The following is a 14381-nucleotide window of genomic DNA, read 5'->3' as shown; positions in this document are numbered from 1 at the left end:
CAAATGAGTAACACAAGGTACTTACCTGAAGTGTATGTACATGGTAACAAATAAGTAACACGGCTGTACTTAACAGTCGTACATGCATGGTAATTAGTCTGTACATACAGACAAGTGTGGGTAAGAACGGTCACTTACGGTCGTGCCCGTACGTGGTAACTAATTAGATACTTTATTGTACTTACTAATTTATTTGAAATTTCATTATAACTTTTGATCACAAAGTGGCACATACTGCCTCAAAACTGTTTGTACATTCAGGTCATGGTCTTGATGGTACATACAAAGTTTTGTATTGGTACACCAATTCATTCGAAAAATATAGCATTTTTATCATAATACTCTATTGTAGTCAATGGAAATTTCATGTTTTGTTTAATTATAGCGCCACCAAGAGGTAAAATCCCACCAAATTTTTTGTGTCCTTAAGAGTGTGCTAAATTTGTGTGTCGAATATGTGTGTCAAATTTGGTGAAAATATCTCATTTTGTTTTGGAGTTATAGACAGTTTTATATATGAGAAGAGAAAAAAATGACTGATGGCCAACTTTGTTTGCATTTTTTTGTCACTTACTATCAAAATTTTGGCAATTGGGCAATAGTGTTCAACCGAAACGCTATGTTTCCGAGTTTCCTATGGTGGTTTTGTGTCGATCGGAGTAACGGTTTCTAAGATATTGGTGAATGTTTTTTAAGCGCTAAAATGCAACATTGCACAAACCATAAGGCAAAACCTGGCAAGTTTGGTATTGCTGGACTCAGCAAGGATAAAAGGGTGACTGCTGTCAAAATAAGTCAACCACAACCAAAGTTATAAGCATGTGAATATTTGATTTTACCACTAGCTTGAAATTTTTAAGGCTCCTTCAGGGTATCGTGCTGATGACCCATACCAAATTTCGTAACAATACGTCAATGCATTCGTAAAATATAGCATTTTAAATATAGCTACAAAATTCAAATATAGCTACAAAATTCAAAATGGCCGATGCTCAAAATGGCTGACATGGGAAAATTGGATATGGTTCGACTCAGCATGATACATTGAATCTAAAGAGAACAGTTTTGTGATTTTTGGCCAAACCACTGAGAAGTTATAAGCAAAAAATCTATTTTTCGTATCTCCTGACCACTAGGTGGCACAGTGCCGAAACACTGCAGGTAGTCTCAGATCATACTTGGTATAACACACACTATGGCTGTGTCCAAATTCAGGGTCTGCATCCTTCGGAGTACTCATTTGAAGGATGTTACGTCACAGCGCCGCGACGAAGGCTGTCCAAATTCGTAGGATCCTTCAAATGCGGCCCACAAATACGTCCTCCTTTTCCCCGAATTGGAAGGATGGGTGTGGTGGATCCTTTCCCGTCCTACCTATCCCATAATTCTTTTCGGCAGAGCGTAATGGCGGACGAAGCGAGCGGTAGCGGAGTGGGAGAGGAGTTTCTCTGACAAAACAAGCTAAAGTTTATGCTTCGGCTCAATGAATTTGTAGGAGAAATTAGTAGAATACTTAAAAACAAATAAAAATAGGCTATAATGGCTTACCTGGATGTGACTGTCTTGTAGTCTGATATAAAAAACTCTCCGACAACGAGCAAAGAAAGTATTTAATTTATTTAATTGCTTTATTTCTTCCAAAATAATTAAAATGAGGAGAATAACTCTTTGTTTGTCCATTTTCCCGCTTCTTGCTTGGCGCTGTCACGGTTGCTAGGCGACAGGATATGAGCAACGGGTAAGGGAGGGAACTGAAAGAAGGGTAGGCTGTCCAAATTCACAAACACCGACTTCCGGGTTTTGCGGACGTCGGAGGATCCCTCCTCCTTCAACCGGGTAGGAAGGATCCTAAGGAGGATGCAGACCCTGAATTTGGACACAGCCCAAGTTTGGTCTCAATGCGCCAAACCGAGATATTGCCTAAAATCCATTTTTGTGTGTTTTCCGTAAAATTCATTCGCGCAGTATTCAAGAACGGTTTGACTAATCGACTTGAATTCTATAACTTTTGGCCAGCATGGTCAGATGATCTGAGCCAATTTTGATGAAAATGAGACACACTGTCTAGGATGAGTTCGAAAGAGTAGGTTTTACGAACAATTAAAAATAGCGAAAAAACTAAACCTTCGACTTCAGAGGAAAAAATAATTTTCCTTACAGTTCAAAAGTTATTAGCATAAACATGAGTGAATCTTTGGACAAGTGGTGGTGCTAGAGAGTTTGAGTTAGAGATTCCAAACTTGCTGTGGTTAGTATTGAGACTGTCCTCTATCAGTGTGCCAAATGTCACAACTATCCCACCAGCGGTTCTATGGTCTAACTATCCCAACAGGGTCATGCATTGTGTGCAACATGAACCCTCTTCATGTTTCGTCCATTTTCTCCACTGCTAAAGAAACTCTTAAGCCCCTTAAAAGTCCTCGTCCGTACTCCTAACAATTTTGGACCTTAAGACCTCTTTTAAGGGTTAAGATGCTTTCTGAATTACTTTTTGCTTTACTAGGATCTTTTCTTTAATTTTAAGAGGAAACACCCACATTTCTAAGAATTTTCTTAGAATTTTGTTACTAGGAGCAACTCTTAGCACTACAATTTTTCATAAATACGGGCCCTGGAGTTGATTCTGAGTGTGCCATTTGGATTTGGAAGCTGTTGCTGTGAACCCACATCATGCAGTCAAAGGATCTCTCAATACAAGTGAAATAGACAATTGTTAGGCTTCAAAAACAAAACAAATCCATCAGAGAGATAGCAGAAACATTATGAGTGGCCAAATCAACATTTTGGTACATTCTGATAAAAAGAATGCACAGGTGAGCTCATCAACATAAAAAGGCCTAGATGTCCACAGAGGACAGCATTGGTGAATCATCGGAGAGTCCTCTCCATGGTAAAGAAAAACCCTTTCACAACATCCAGCCAAGAGAAGAACACAAAGTCTACAATCAAGAGAATCAATCAATCTCTTGGCAGGTCTTCCAGCCAATTCTATTAAACCTCTACAATTAATCCAAAATGGAAGATGCAAGATTAATCTTTAATGAGCCGAAAAGAACGCACGTCACACCTCTGTTCATCAATTTGCACTGGCTACCAAAAACTGCTCGCATTAAATTCAAGGCATTAATGTTTGCCAGAACCACCACTGGCTCTGCACCCCTTTACCTAAATTCATTAATTCAGACTTATATGCCCTCTAGAAGCTTGCGAAATTAATTAATTTAATTAATAATAATAATATTTATCTGTACTGCGTTAGGCTAACTGAGACTTGTAATAGCACTTGCACGTTGTCGCTCTTTTGTTGGTTTTGATTGCTTCTTATGTCCTCCTTTGTAAGTCGCTTTGGATAAAAGCGTCTGCTAAATGACTAAATAAATAAAAATAAATAAATAAGAGAAGACTTCATGAGAGGAAATACAGAGGGTTCACCACAAGGTGCAAACAAGGCCGATTAGGCTTTGCCAAAAAACATATAAAAAAGCCAGACCACTTCTGGAAAAGTGGTCTGGATGGGTGCAATTAAGATCAACCTGTACCAGAATGATGAGAAGAAAAAAAGTATGGAGAAGGCTTGGAACAGCTCAATATACAACATCATGTGTGAAACATGGTGGAGCAGTGTGATGGCATGAGCATGCATGGCTTCCAGTGGCACTGGGTTACTGGTGTTTAGTGATGACGTGACAGAGGACAGAAGCAGCCGGAAGAATTCTGAAGTGTATAGGGATATAATGTCTGCCCAGATTCAGTCAAATGGAACAAAACTGATTGGACTGCGCTTCATAGTACAAATGTTGGAAGCCAGTGGATGATGATCAGATCACAGGAGGAGAGATTCTGCCCAACGGAGAGTTTGGTTATCAGTGAAGAAGACCTTCACGAGGGACATAAATACAACTGCTCAATGAAGCACCTCAGTCTCGACAACAGACTGGACATTACATTTGGTAAAGAAAAAATTAACAAACCATCAAATAAACAAAACTTCACCAAACAACAAAACAGACATTAGATTCAATATACTTTATTGTCATTACATACAATACAAAGAAATTTAGGGAGTAGCAACCCCGAAAAAATGTCTCAAAATACTATATTACAATATTAATTACGTTATTATTAATAATTTATTGATGTATTTTTTTTTTGCTGCAGATCATTTGTCACTATTCCACTATCTGTCTGTAGCGTACATATTTTTTTCTGCTGTTCATCTTATTATCCTCACCACACTTTCAGATGTGGTTGAATCTGACACAGGATCCCTCATTTCATATGTGTGGCTGCACTTATCATAACTGCAGTCATCATATGGAAGAAGAGACGGGCTGCTGGTAAATGTTCTGTTCGGTCCAGTTCATTACATCTAATGGTCAGTTAGAAAAATACAATACAGTGGATGCATAATTATTAGGCACAATACTTGATTATTGAAAGAGTGGTACAACAGGATGTGTCAGGATCCTACCCTGACAGTCTTGTCTGTCTTGTCCCTGTTCAATGTTTCTTTGTTTGTTTTGTGTCTGAGCACATGGCTCTGTCTCTGTTTGTGTTTGCCACATGCTCCTCTTGTCCAACCTCCCTGTTTCCCATGGTCACGCCCCCTTGTTTAGTCATTGTCTAGTCCTCGTTTGCTTGATTGTGTTCACCTGATCCTCGTGTGCTCTGCTGCTTTATATTGCGTTCCTTTCCCTTGTGTCCTTGCTGGTTCGTTTTGGTGTCTACCAGTTTCTTGGTCCTAAAGATATCCTTTGATCTAGCTCAAGTGATTTTTTGATCTCTTGTCTTATTTTATATCCTCGGTTCCTTTTTTGTTTTCTCTTGTTCTGTCAAGTTCTTGTTTTTTGATTGTGTATTCTTATCTAGTGTTTTCTCTTGATTAGATTTTCTTTTGTCTGTCTTGTGTCGTTGTGTTGTCTTGTGTTATTGTGTTTTGCCCTGTCCTGTCCTTACCCAGATTCCCTGGCCTCTGACCCCTACCACCTGGAAGCAGCTCTCCACTCTCACGAGTCAGGTCTCTGGTTCTGTGAGTCGCTACCCGGCGGCTAGACTGGTGCGACTTCTGAGATTCACTTCAAGCTACGGGGTCCCTGTCTTCCTGCCTTCCTCTGGAGCTGCTGCCTCTGTGCTTGAGTCCGCTGCCACCTTGGACTGGCTCAGTGGTCATCCCTCCTGCCTGTATTGTTGTCTGCCCTGCCCCTCTGTTTGGACTGATTCACTTCTCACTCCCCCTGCTGTTTCTAGTCAACGTCTTGTCAATAAATTACCATTGTCTGCTCATTTGCATCTGGGTCCCATTTCTTGCAGATCCCTGACAGAACGAACCAGCCTGTTCAGGACCCAGCAATGAGCATCCGTATTGTTCCTCCCAGTACTGCCAAGGGAAGACTGGAACTCCAACGGGCAGTGGCATCGCTCCGCCAGCAGGGCCGGGAGGTGGGTTCATTTGCCCAATTCTTCTGGACCATGGCAAGGGGCTTGGAGTACCCGGACTCAACTCTTAAGGAGGCTTTTAATCTCTGCTTGGATGACCCCCTACCACAATGGGAAATGGAGCAACTAAGAGGCCTAGATTATTGGACCTTTTTAAAGTATTTGCACCATCGCAAGGATTGGCAGATCCTTACACCACCAGAGTCAGCCTGCAGAGACCATGCCACCCTCCCTCTCATTTCAAGTCAAGTTCAAGACCCTCTTCAGTCTCCTACGTTAAAACGTAGACTGAGGAGGAAGAGAGCAGCTAAGACTGCTGTATCGGTTTCCGAGTCCACGGAGTTAACCGCAGTCCGTGTAGAAGCGATCACGGCAAAGGATCCTAGGTCTGTTCCAGTTATCCCTGGGCCTGTCCAGTCTTCTCCAGTCATCCCAGGTCCAGACTGCAGCGACCAACCTGTTCTCTTACCCTTGCTGAGTCAAGTCCCAGATCATCTTCTGACTCCAATAAAGCGTAGGTCAAGACGAAGGAAAGCAACCCAGAACACTGCATCGGTCTCTGAGCCAGTTGAGTCCGTTCCTGCCAGTCCTGGGCTAGTTGAGTCCACTCCAGTCAGTCCAGAGCCTGTCAAGCCTGCTCCAGTCAGTCCAGAGCCTGTCAAGCCTGCTCCAGTCAGTCCAGAGCCTGTCAAGCCTGCTCCAGTCAGTCCAGAACCAGTCAAGTCAGATTCTTTCATCCCAGAGATGGCCAAATTAGCAGCAATAACTTCAAATGTGGTTAAGTTCAATATAGTCAACTCAGAAGCAGCCACGGCTGCTGCCGCCTCCCCAGTAGCAGTTGATCACACACTGCTGTGCCCCCAGAAGCCAAAGCGAAGGAGGGCCCGGGTGGTGCAGTTTGACATTGCCTCTCAAGGCGTCCCAAGTCCTCTGGTCCAAGAGGGCCTAAGCCACGAGATCCCATGCACATTGGTCCAGGTGGGCCTGAGTCAAGAGGCCCCAAGTCCAGTGGTCCAGGATGACTTGAGTCAGGATGCCTTGCCTCCAGAGGTCTTGGAGGACCAGACTAAGAAGGTTCCTAGTCCAGTCGTCCAGGTGGACCCAAGTCTGGAGGCCCAAGGTCCAATGGTCCTGAAGAAACCAACTCTGATGGTCCAATATCCAGTGGTCCCAGAAGTATGTAACCCGGTTGAACCACACCCTTGGCTGCCCACGTCACCTGTTGTCTCTGCCCTAGTGAAGGAATCTGTGACTGTTCGTGTAACTTTACCTGAACCACCTGTTAATCCTGTCACGCCCAAGAAGGGCAGTCATGTCAGTCGTGCCATGTCCTCGGAGCCTGTCCTGGTTCCAGACTTGAAGGCCTGTCCTGAGCATCCTAATCTGCCTGCTACAGCCAAGAAGGCCATATCTGTACTGCCAACCAGTCATGTCATGATCACTGAAGGGGATGCTGTCTGTCAAGTTCTGTTCTCTGAGACTGTTCCTGCCTCAGTCACAGATGCCTGCCCAGAGCGGTCAAATCCCCCAGCTATGGCCATGCAGCCCGACTCTGAGCAGTCCGCTCACCTTGTTGCGACCATTGAAGCTGTTAAGCAGCCCGCTCCCACCGTCCCGGCCACAAAGGTCCATGTCAAGCAGCCCGATCTTCCTGCAATGGCCATGGAGGCCATTCCTGGGCAGCCAGTTCTCTCAGCCACAGCTCTGGTCCAGAAGCCTCCAGTGTCTGCTCCAGCTCCAGTGCCCGCTCCTCCAGAGCGCCCTCCAGTGGCCACTCCCCAGTCAGTCCCAGAGTCTGTCCTTGCGGTCCCGCAGGGCCCGTCAGAGTCAAGCCCAGTGTCTGTCCCTGAAGCCCTGGAGTGTGCTTCCAAGCCTGTACCTGAGCCTGTTCTTGCATCTCCTGACCCTGTTTTCCAAGAATGCACCCTCCCTGCCAGTGCAGTCATGGCCCCTGAGTTTGTCCCAAGGTCCGTCACCAGTCAGGAGTTGGCTCCAGAGACCACTAAGGCCATTTTGACGACTCCACCACTGAAACAGGCCTCCAATTTCTCCAGAAGGACCACCAACAAGGTCCCCATCCCGCCCTCCCTGTTACCAAGGCCTTATGAGTTCGCTAAGCCGACACCTCCCTGGTCGGCCACAAGCTATTTCCCTGGAGTATTTTCCTCCCCAGTCCCACCCCCTATGTTTAAGGGCCCCCCTGGAACTCAAAGTTTTCTTCCCAGCCCGCCCTCCCAGTTGGTACCCCCCTTTGACTCCTTTGCCCAGTGTGGACGCCTGGAGGCGTCCGTTGGGGGGAGGGTACTGTCAGGATCCTACCCTGACAGTCTTGTCTGTCTTGTCCCTGTTCAATGTTTCTTTGTTTGTTTTGTGTCTGAGCACATGGCTCTGTCTCTGTTTGTGTTTGCCACATGCTCCTCTTGTCCAACCTCCCTGTTTCCCATGGTCACGCCCCCTTGTTTAGTCATTGTCTAGTCCTCGTTTGCTTGATTGTGTTCACCTGATCCTCGTGTGCTCTGCTGCTTTATATTGCGTTCCTTTCCCTTGTGTCCTTGCTGGTTCGTTTTGGTGTCTACCAGTTTCTTGGTCCTAAAGATATCCTTTGATCTAGCTCAAGTGATTTTTTGATCTCTTGTCTTATTTTATATCCTCGGTTCCTTTTTTGTTTTCTCTTGTTCTGTCAAGTTCTTGTTTTTTGATTGTGTATTCTTATCTAGTGTTTTCTCTTGATTAGATTTTCTTTTGTCTGTCTTGTGTCGTTGTGTTGTCTTGTGTTATTGTGTTTTGCCCTGTCCTGTCCTTACCCAGATTCCCTGGCCTCTGACCCCTACCACCTGGAAGCAGCTCTCCACTCTCACGAGTCAGGTCTCTGGTTCTGTGAGTCGCTACCCGGCGGCTAGACTGGTGCGACTTCTGAGATTCACTTCAAGCTACGGGGTCCCTGTCTTCCTGCCTTCCTCTGGAGCTGCTGCCTCTGTGCTTGAGTCCGCTGCCACCTTGGACTGGCTCAGTGGTCATCCCTCCTGCCTGTATTGTTGTCTGCCCTGCCCCTCTGTTTGGACTGATTCACTTCTCACTCCCCCTGCTGTTTCTAGTCAACGTCTTGTCAATAAATTACCATTGTCTGCTCATTTGCATCTGGGTCCCATTTCTTGCAGATCCCTGACAGGATGTGATGCTGGTCCTTCAAGAGTCACTCTCAACGTATCTATAATAGCCTATAATATAATAAAAAAGTCCCTGTGTATTTCACAACACTTCAGCATGTTATTCTTATTAAGTGAGGGTAATTTTTAAGGATTTTTGACCAAAGCCACGTCTCTGAGAATCTGACCCCTTGCACTTCTGGAGACTCCAGGTAGGCTGCAGTTCTGGAAAAGGGTTCCTGGTGGTTTCACACCGAATTCATCACCTTATTCCTTAATTCTTTTGCAAATAATGTATTTTCTTCTCCACCTGTTTTTTCTGAGTGTGCTGACCCAATGAATATTTCGCTGTCCAATGGTCATGCCTTAACTTTGCAAATTCTAGCATTGCATAAGTATTGCATCCTTCTCCATGGGCACTTCATATTTTTTGACTTTCAGTCTGAGTTAAATCTCTTTTTTTATCTTGCTCATTTTGTCTGTTCCCTAATAATTATGCACACCTGAATATAAGACGTTTTTTGCTTCCAGCCTTCATGGACAATTATATAACTTATAAATCATTAAATACACAAATTAATAGTTATGAAGATTGATGTGATTTGGAATTGGTAAAATGTGCTTGGAAAAAAATATGATCAGAATATCAATGTGCCTAATAATTATGCACGCATTGAAAATCAAACATCAGTTCTTTTAGAGACACTCTTTCAAAGTTCACCATATGTAGTTTTATGTTTCTGTGATACTCTTTATTCATTATGGTTTAACTGTCATTCTTATTCAGGACGAGGATCTGGGACATCACGGATTATATACTCTCCTGCGCCATGTGAGTACACCGTTTTATGCAGCAATATAAATTCAGCAACATATTAATTTTCAGATTAATTTGAAAAACTTTGACATGATGATAAAAAAACTTTTATTTTTATTTCAGCATCTTCTATATAAAATGGAAGCATGAAAAGTGAGTCCATATGGCCACATTAATGTCAGGACAATACATGCACAATTAAATTCAGAATTTGCTTAGTGGATGCCATTTAAATTTTGTCATGATAACATCACAATGATATTTGATTAAGGTACACAACAATAAAAGACAATGAAACATGAAAATGTACCTGTATGGCAGGAAATCATATTTTTACATACATTAATATGTAAAAAGCCCAGAAATACAATTCCCCATGCTTCTCCATGCTCGATGCAGTTGACAAATAATATACCTTTAGGGCCCAAATTAGTACAGCTATTTAGCACTTACCAGTAAAGGTTCTTAGTTAGGGGATAAACCTAAGGGTTGCTTTAAATGTCCCCATTGTAATCATTGTGATAATGCAACGTGATCTCATGATAATTCATATATATCATATATGTATTTTACGTAAAATGTGGTTCTATAAAACATACATTTACTTACGTTTTACAGGCACTAAAACGTACAATACAGACATATTTTCAGCATTTAAACATACAACTGACGTACTGACGGATGGATCCTTATGAATATTGATGTCGCAGCATTAATTTTATTATTATTGTTGTTTTTAGTTATCATATCAATGACCTTGTTTTCAGTTGCATTATTAAATTGTTTACTCGTTCACTTAATATGAAATGATAACATTTCATTCTGTTCAGTGTGATTTCTGCTGCCAGCTCGTTTCCAAGAATAGGTATATGCTGTAGTATTGTTGCTGCCACCGGCGCCATGTCGTAGAGACACTGTGTTTCGCTGTGAAAGAGAAAGTACTTTGTGTGGGCTTCCAAAAGAGGACACAACTAGAAATCAGTGGTTAAGTTATATTTACAACACTGTTCCAGAACAGTTCAACCCAAATATTACAGTGTGTGCAGCGCATTTTACGTAGGACTATTTCCTGAACCTGGGAGAAGCCTGCCAGCTACGCACAAAGGCTGTTTCTATAAAGTGGGGCAATTCCAACTTTGCAAGGACAGTCTGGTGCTACTGACTCACAGCCTGTAAGTACGTTTTCTTATTTAAAGAATTTGCCACTGATGATTCAAACGCGAGTTTTGAGCTGTGTAGAGTAGTGCTTGTTGTTTGTCGTTTCTCCGATCACAAATGCAGACATGGTAACTCTCTCCTGCATTCATCACAGATTGTGACATGCCGTGTTTCTGGTGAGGTGTGTTTGAATGATGCGCGTGCCTTCACGAGTTCACGCAACAGACTGGATCGGGAAAATAATCTGTATATTTTCAATGGTTAACAATTTAAATTCTGCTCTGCACCTCATACAAACCTACTGTATTCCACCAGAGAGGACTGCAGCTGAACTGAGTTTGACACCCCTGATAGGGTGCTTCTCAAACAGAAGGCTGCATCCTACTGAAGCTGCGTTCTTCCTAGTTCAGTCCTTCAGAGTCTTGTAGGCTTGAGTCCTTATCTGCATATAAATGCTAGAATAAGATGGTCTAGTAAGTGTGCGTGGCTACGTCACATATGTGACGCTGGGTTATATTTGTAGCAATAGCCAAAAATACATTGTATGGGTCAAAATTATTGGTTTTTATTTTATGCCAAAAATCATTAGGATATATTGAAAGATCATGTCCCATGAAGATATTTTGTAAATTTCTTACTGTAAATATATTATAACTTCATTTTTTATTAGTAATATGCATTGCTAAGAACTTAATTTGGACAACTTTAAAGGCAATTTTCTCAATATTTCGATTTTTTTGCACCCTCAGATTACAGATTGTCAAATAGTTGTATCTCGGTCAAATATCGTCCTATCCTAACAAACCATGCATGAATGGAACGCTTTTATATTCGGCTTTCGGATGTATAAATATAAATTTCGGAAAAATTGACACTTAAGACTTGTTTTGTGGTCCAGGGTCACATATGTTCCCGCTCTCACCGTCACGGCACGAAAATACTTCTAAAATTTAATTTTGGAAAAATACTTTGTATTACAAATCTTTATATTACTTGGCTTTCTATCAATGCAATACAATTAATCACAGCGGTCTACAGTCTCCCCGTGGCTTAAGTTATTGGCAGTTAAGCGTTTATTGAATAATTTACACCAAAACAAAAAATAGCATCTATGCTTTCATGTCCGAAAACATTCTTTTTGTCTAATATTTCATAATAAATTCAGACAAGCTCATTACTGACTCAGTAATTTTCATCAGTTTATTTTCATGAAATGGAAAGGGTACAAGGGATTGTGGGTGATTGAGGGTCGCAAAGGATACATCCTATGCATCCTTCAAATTAAGCTGCATGAAGGATGCAAAACGAAGGCTGCCTTCCAAGGCTCCTTCCGATTGAGATGGCCTTCAATGACATTTGATGACCTGGCAGCTGAGATATGCAGCCTTCGTGGAATGCAACTTTCCGTTTGAGAAGCACCCATATGAGATGTTGGTCACATCATGGCAGTTGTCAACTAATCAGATGACTTAATGATTGACACTGCTTTCATCTGTGCTATGTTTGCTGTATTACTCTGCCCGAGGAAGGCATGCCGAAACAATTTTTTGTCTCTTATTCAGTATAATTATTAAAAGTAACACCATTTTTGAGCATTTTGTAGTAACTTAATTTTATTGTGTTCACTCTACTTATATTTAAAATTTAAGTTTACCTAATTAATTTGTGTTAAAACTACATGAATAATTTTTGTTGACATAACTAATTGGGCCGTGGATATGTAGTTCCCTGCATGTTTTGAAAGGAACTGCATTGGGTGAGTAAATTTAGGGATAAAGTGTTTTACACATTTTTCAGACCTGTTAGTGTTTAATGATCAGTAATGTTGGACATTTTATGGACGTTTCTGTAAAGTTTTCCCTGCCTGTTACTGGCACACATTTTGTGGTTAAACAGAACACAGAAGAGAAGAAGAACTAGTAAGGGCCCTGTCATGTGTCTGTTTTGTTTTGGTTTAGTTTTGAGTTCCCTGTTACTGCGTTTATTTCTTGTCTTCCTTGGTTGAATTTAGGCCCTGTCCACACAAACATGGGTATTTTAAAAACCGCAGCTTTTTCTTTGTGGTTTGGCCATTCGTCCACATGCAAACGCAGTATCAGGTCACTGAAACTCAGGGTGACCATACGGTCCATTTTTAAGTCCTTGCCAGGATTTCTATATTGCCTAAAATATCCAGGTTTTGGCTGTTTGCACTGTGCAGGTAGATAGTTTTGTGACAATCTTGAGATCTATAGAGAGCAGAGCAGACGGCTCCTTATGCTTTCGAATCGCTCTCATGCCTACCTTGGTGTCTTTTTTGATCAGTGCGCAGCCACGCTTCAAGTCAAACAAACCAACAAATACGTGCGCATATTTGCTTTGATCGTTCTCTGTAGATCTCACCTTCTCACATGCAGAGTCACGATTGGTTGATTATGTACAATACCTGCATGTTATTGGTCAAACTACTTTGGATGATTTAGGCAATATTAAAATCCTGGCCAGGATGTGTCCCATATGAAGGACACATATGGCCACCCATACTGAAACTGGACCTTTCTGAAAACTCCTGCTGGTGTGAAGGTTTTCAGAAATTCTGTTTGTCGGGTGTAGCTGTTGAAACTGCAGATCTTAGCTTGTGACATTGGAGTGTGCGCTAGGGCTGTCAAAAAAAATCTAATTTTGAATATTTGTCAAATTTAAAATAAAAATCCACATTCGAATGCAAAAACATTGCATTCGAATTTTAGGTGTACTTTTCATAGCTTATCCAGTTTCTTTAAGCAAATAATATATGCTTAAAGAAATTAATATAAGTAAAAAAAAAAAACAGCCTTCCGATTGAAAACAGCGTGTAGAAAAGACTTTTATTTTGGCCTGGTGTTAAGACGTCATAAGGCTGCGCCGTTCTTAACAGAAATCCAGAGGGATGTTAAATGTTCAGTGATTGGACGTGGAAATCGCAGAGAAGAAACAGTCATATCTAGGTTAAGATTGGGACATTGTCTATTAAATAAAACACTCAAGTTGATAGGAAATCATGATACCGATTATTGTAGGGCTGCAGTGGGTGGAGGAAGTAAAACCAGATAGAGTGGTATGTTGTGTTGACTCTGTAGCAGCCCTATATAGTATTCAATATAATGAAATATGAAATCTAATAGAGAAGATTTAATGCTAGAAATCCATCAAAATTTATTTAGATTGCGAAGGCTTCAGATAGATGTGAGATTCTGCTGGGTACCTGCTCATGTAAATATAAAAGGGAATGAGAAAGCAGACAAAATAGCAAAGAAATCAACTAGGGTGAGCGAAATAATGAATATTCCCTTTGGTAAAGGAGAAGCTAAGGCAATAATTAAAAAAGAAATGATGAAGAAATGGCAGGACAGGTGGGACATGGATAATAGTGGAAGAAAATATTATAGTATACAGAAATGTATTAATACACAGGGTGTGAATGGAAAGAATAGAAGGGAGGAGACAGTTTTAACCAGGCTGAGGTTTCACCATACAGGGTTAAATAAAACATTGTTTTTGTTAGGTAAAAGTAAATCAGATGAATGTATGGAATGTAAAATCACAGAAAATGTAGAACATATACTGCTGCATTGTAGGAAGTATAGAGAAGAGAGGATTAGATTAAAGCAAAAGATAAATCAGACAGGAAGAAAATGGAACCTTGAGGGTGTTTTGGGAACAACAGGAGAAGGGGTAAAAGATGCACAGGATGATGACATATATGGGGGGGGTCATTGAGATATAGGATAAGCCATGTTACATACTCCGGTACAGTAGGTGGCGGTATGCACCTGATAAATCATGATTGCAATCCGCCACCTATT

Source organism: Barbus barbus (assembly GCF_936440315.1).
Source record: "Barbus barbus genome assembly, chromosome: 28".
Lineage (NCBI taxonomy): Eukaryota > Metazoa > Chordata > Actinopteri > Cypriniformes > Cyprinidae > Barbus > Barbus barbus.
This window is presented reverse-complemented; position numbering follows the sequence as displayed.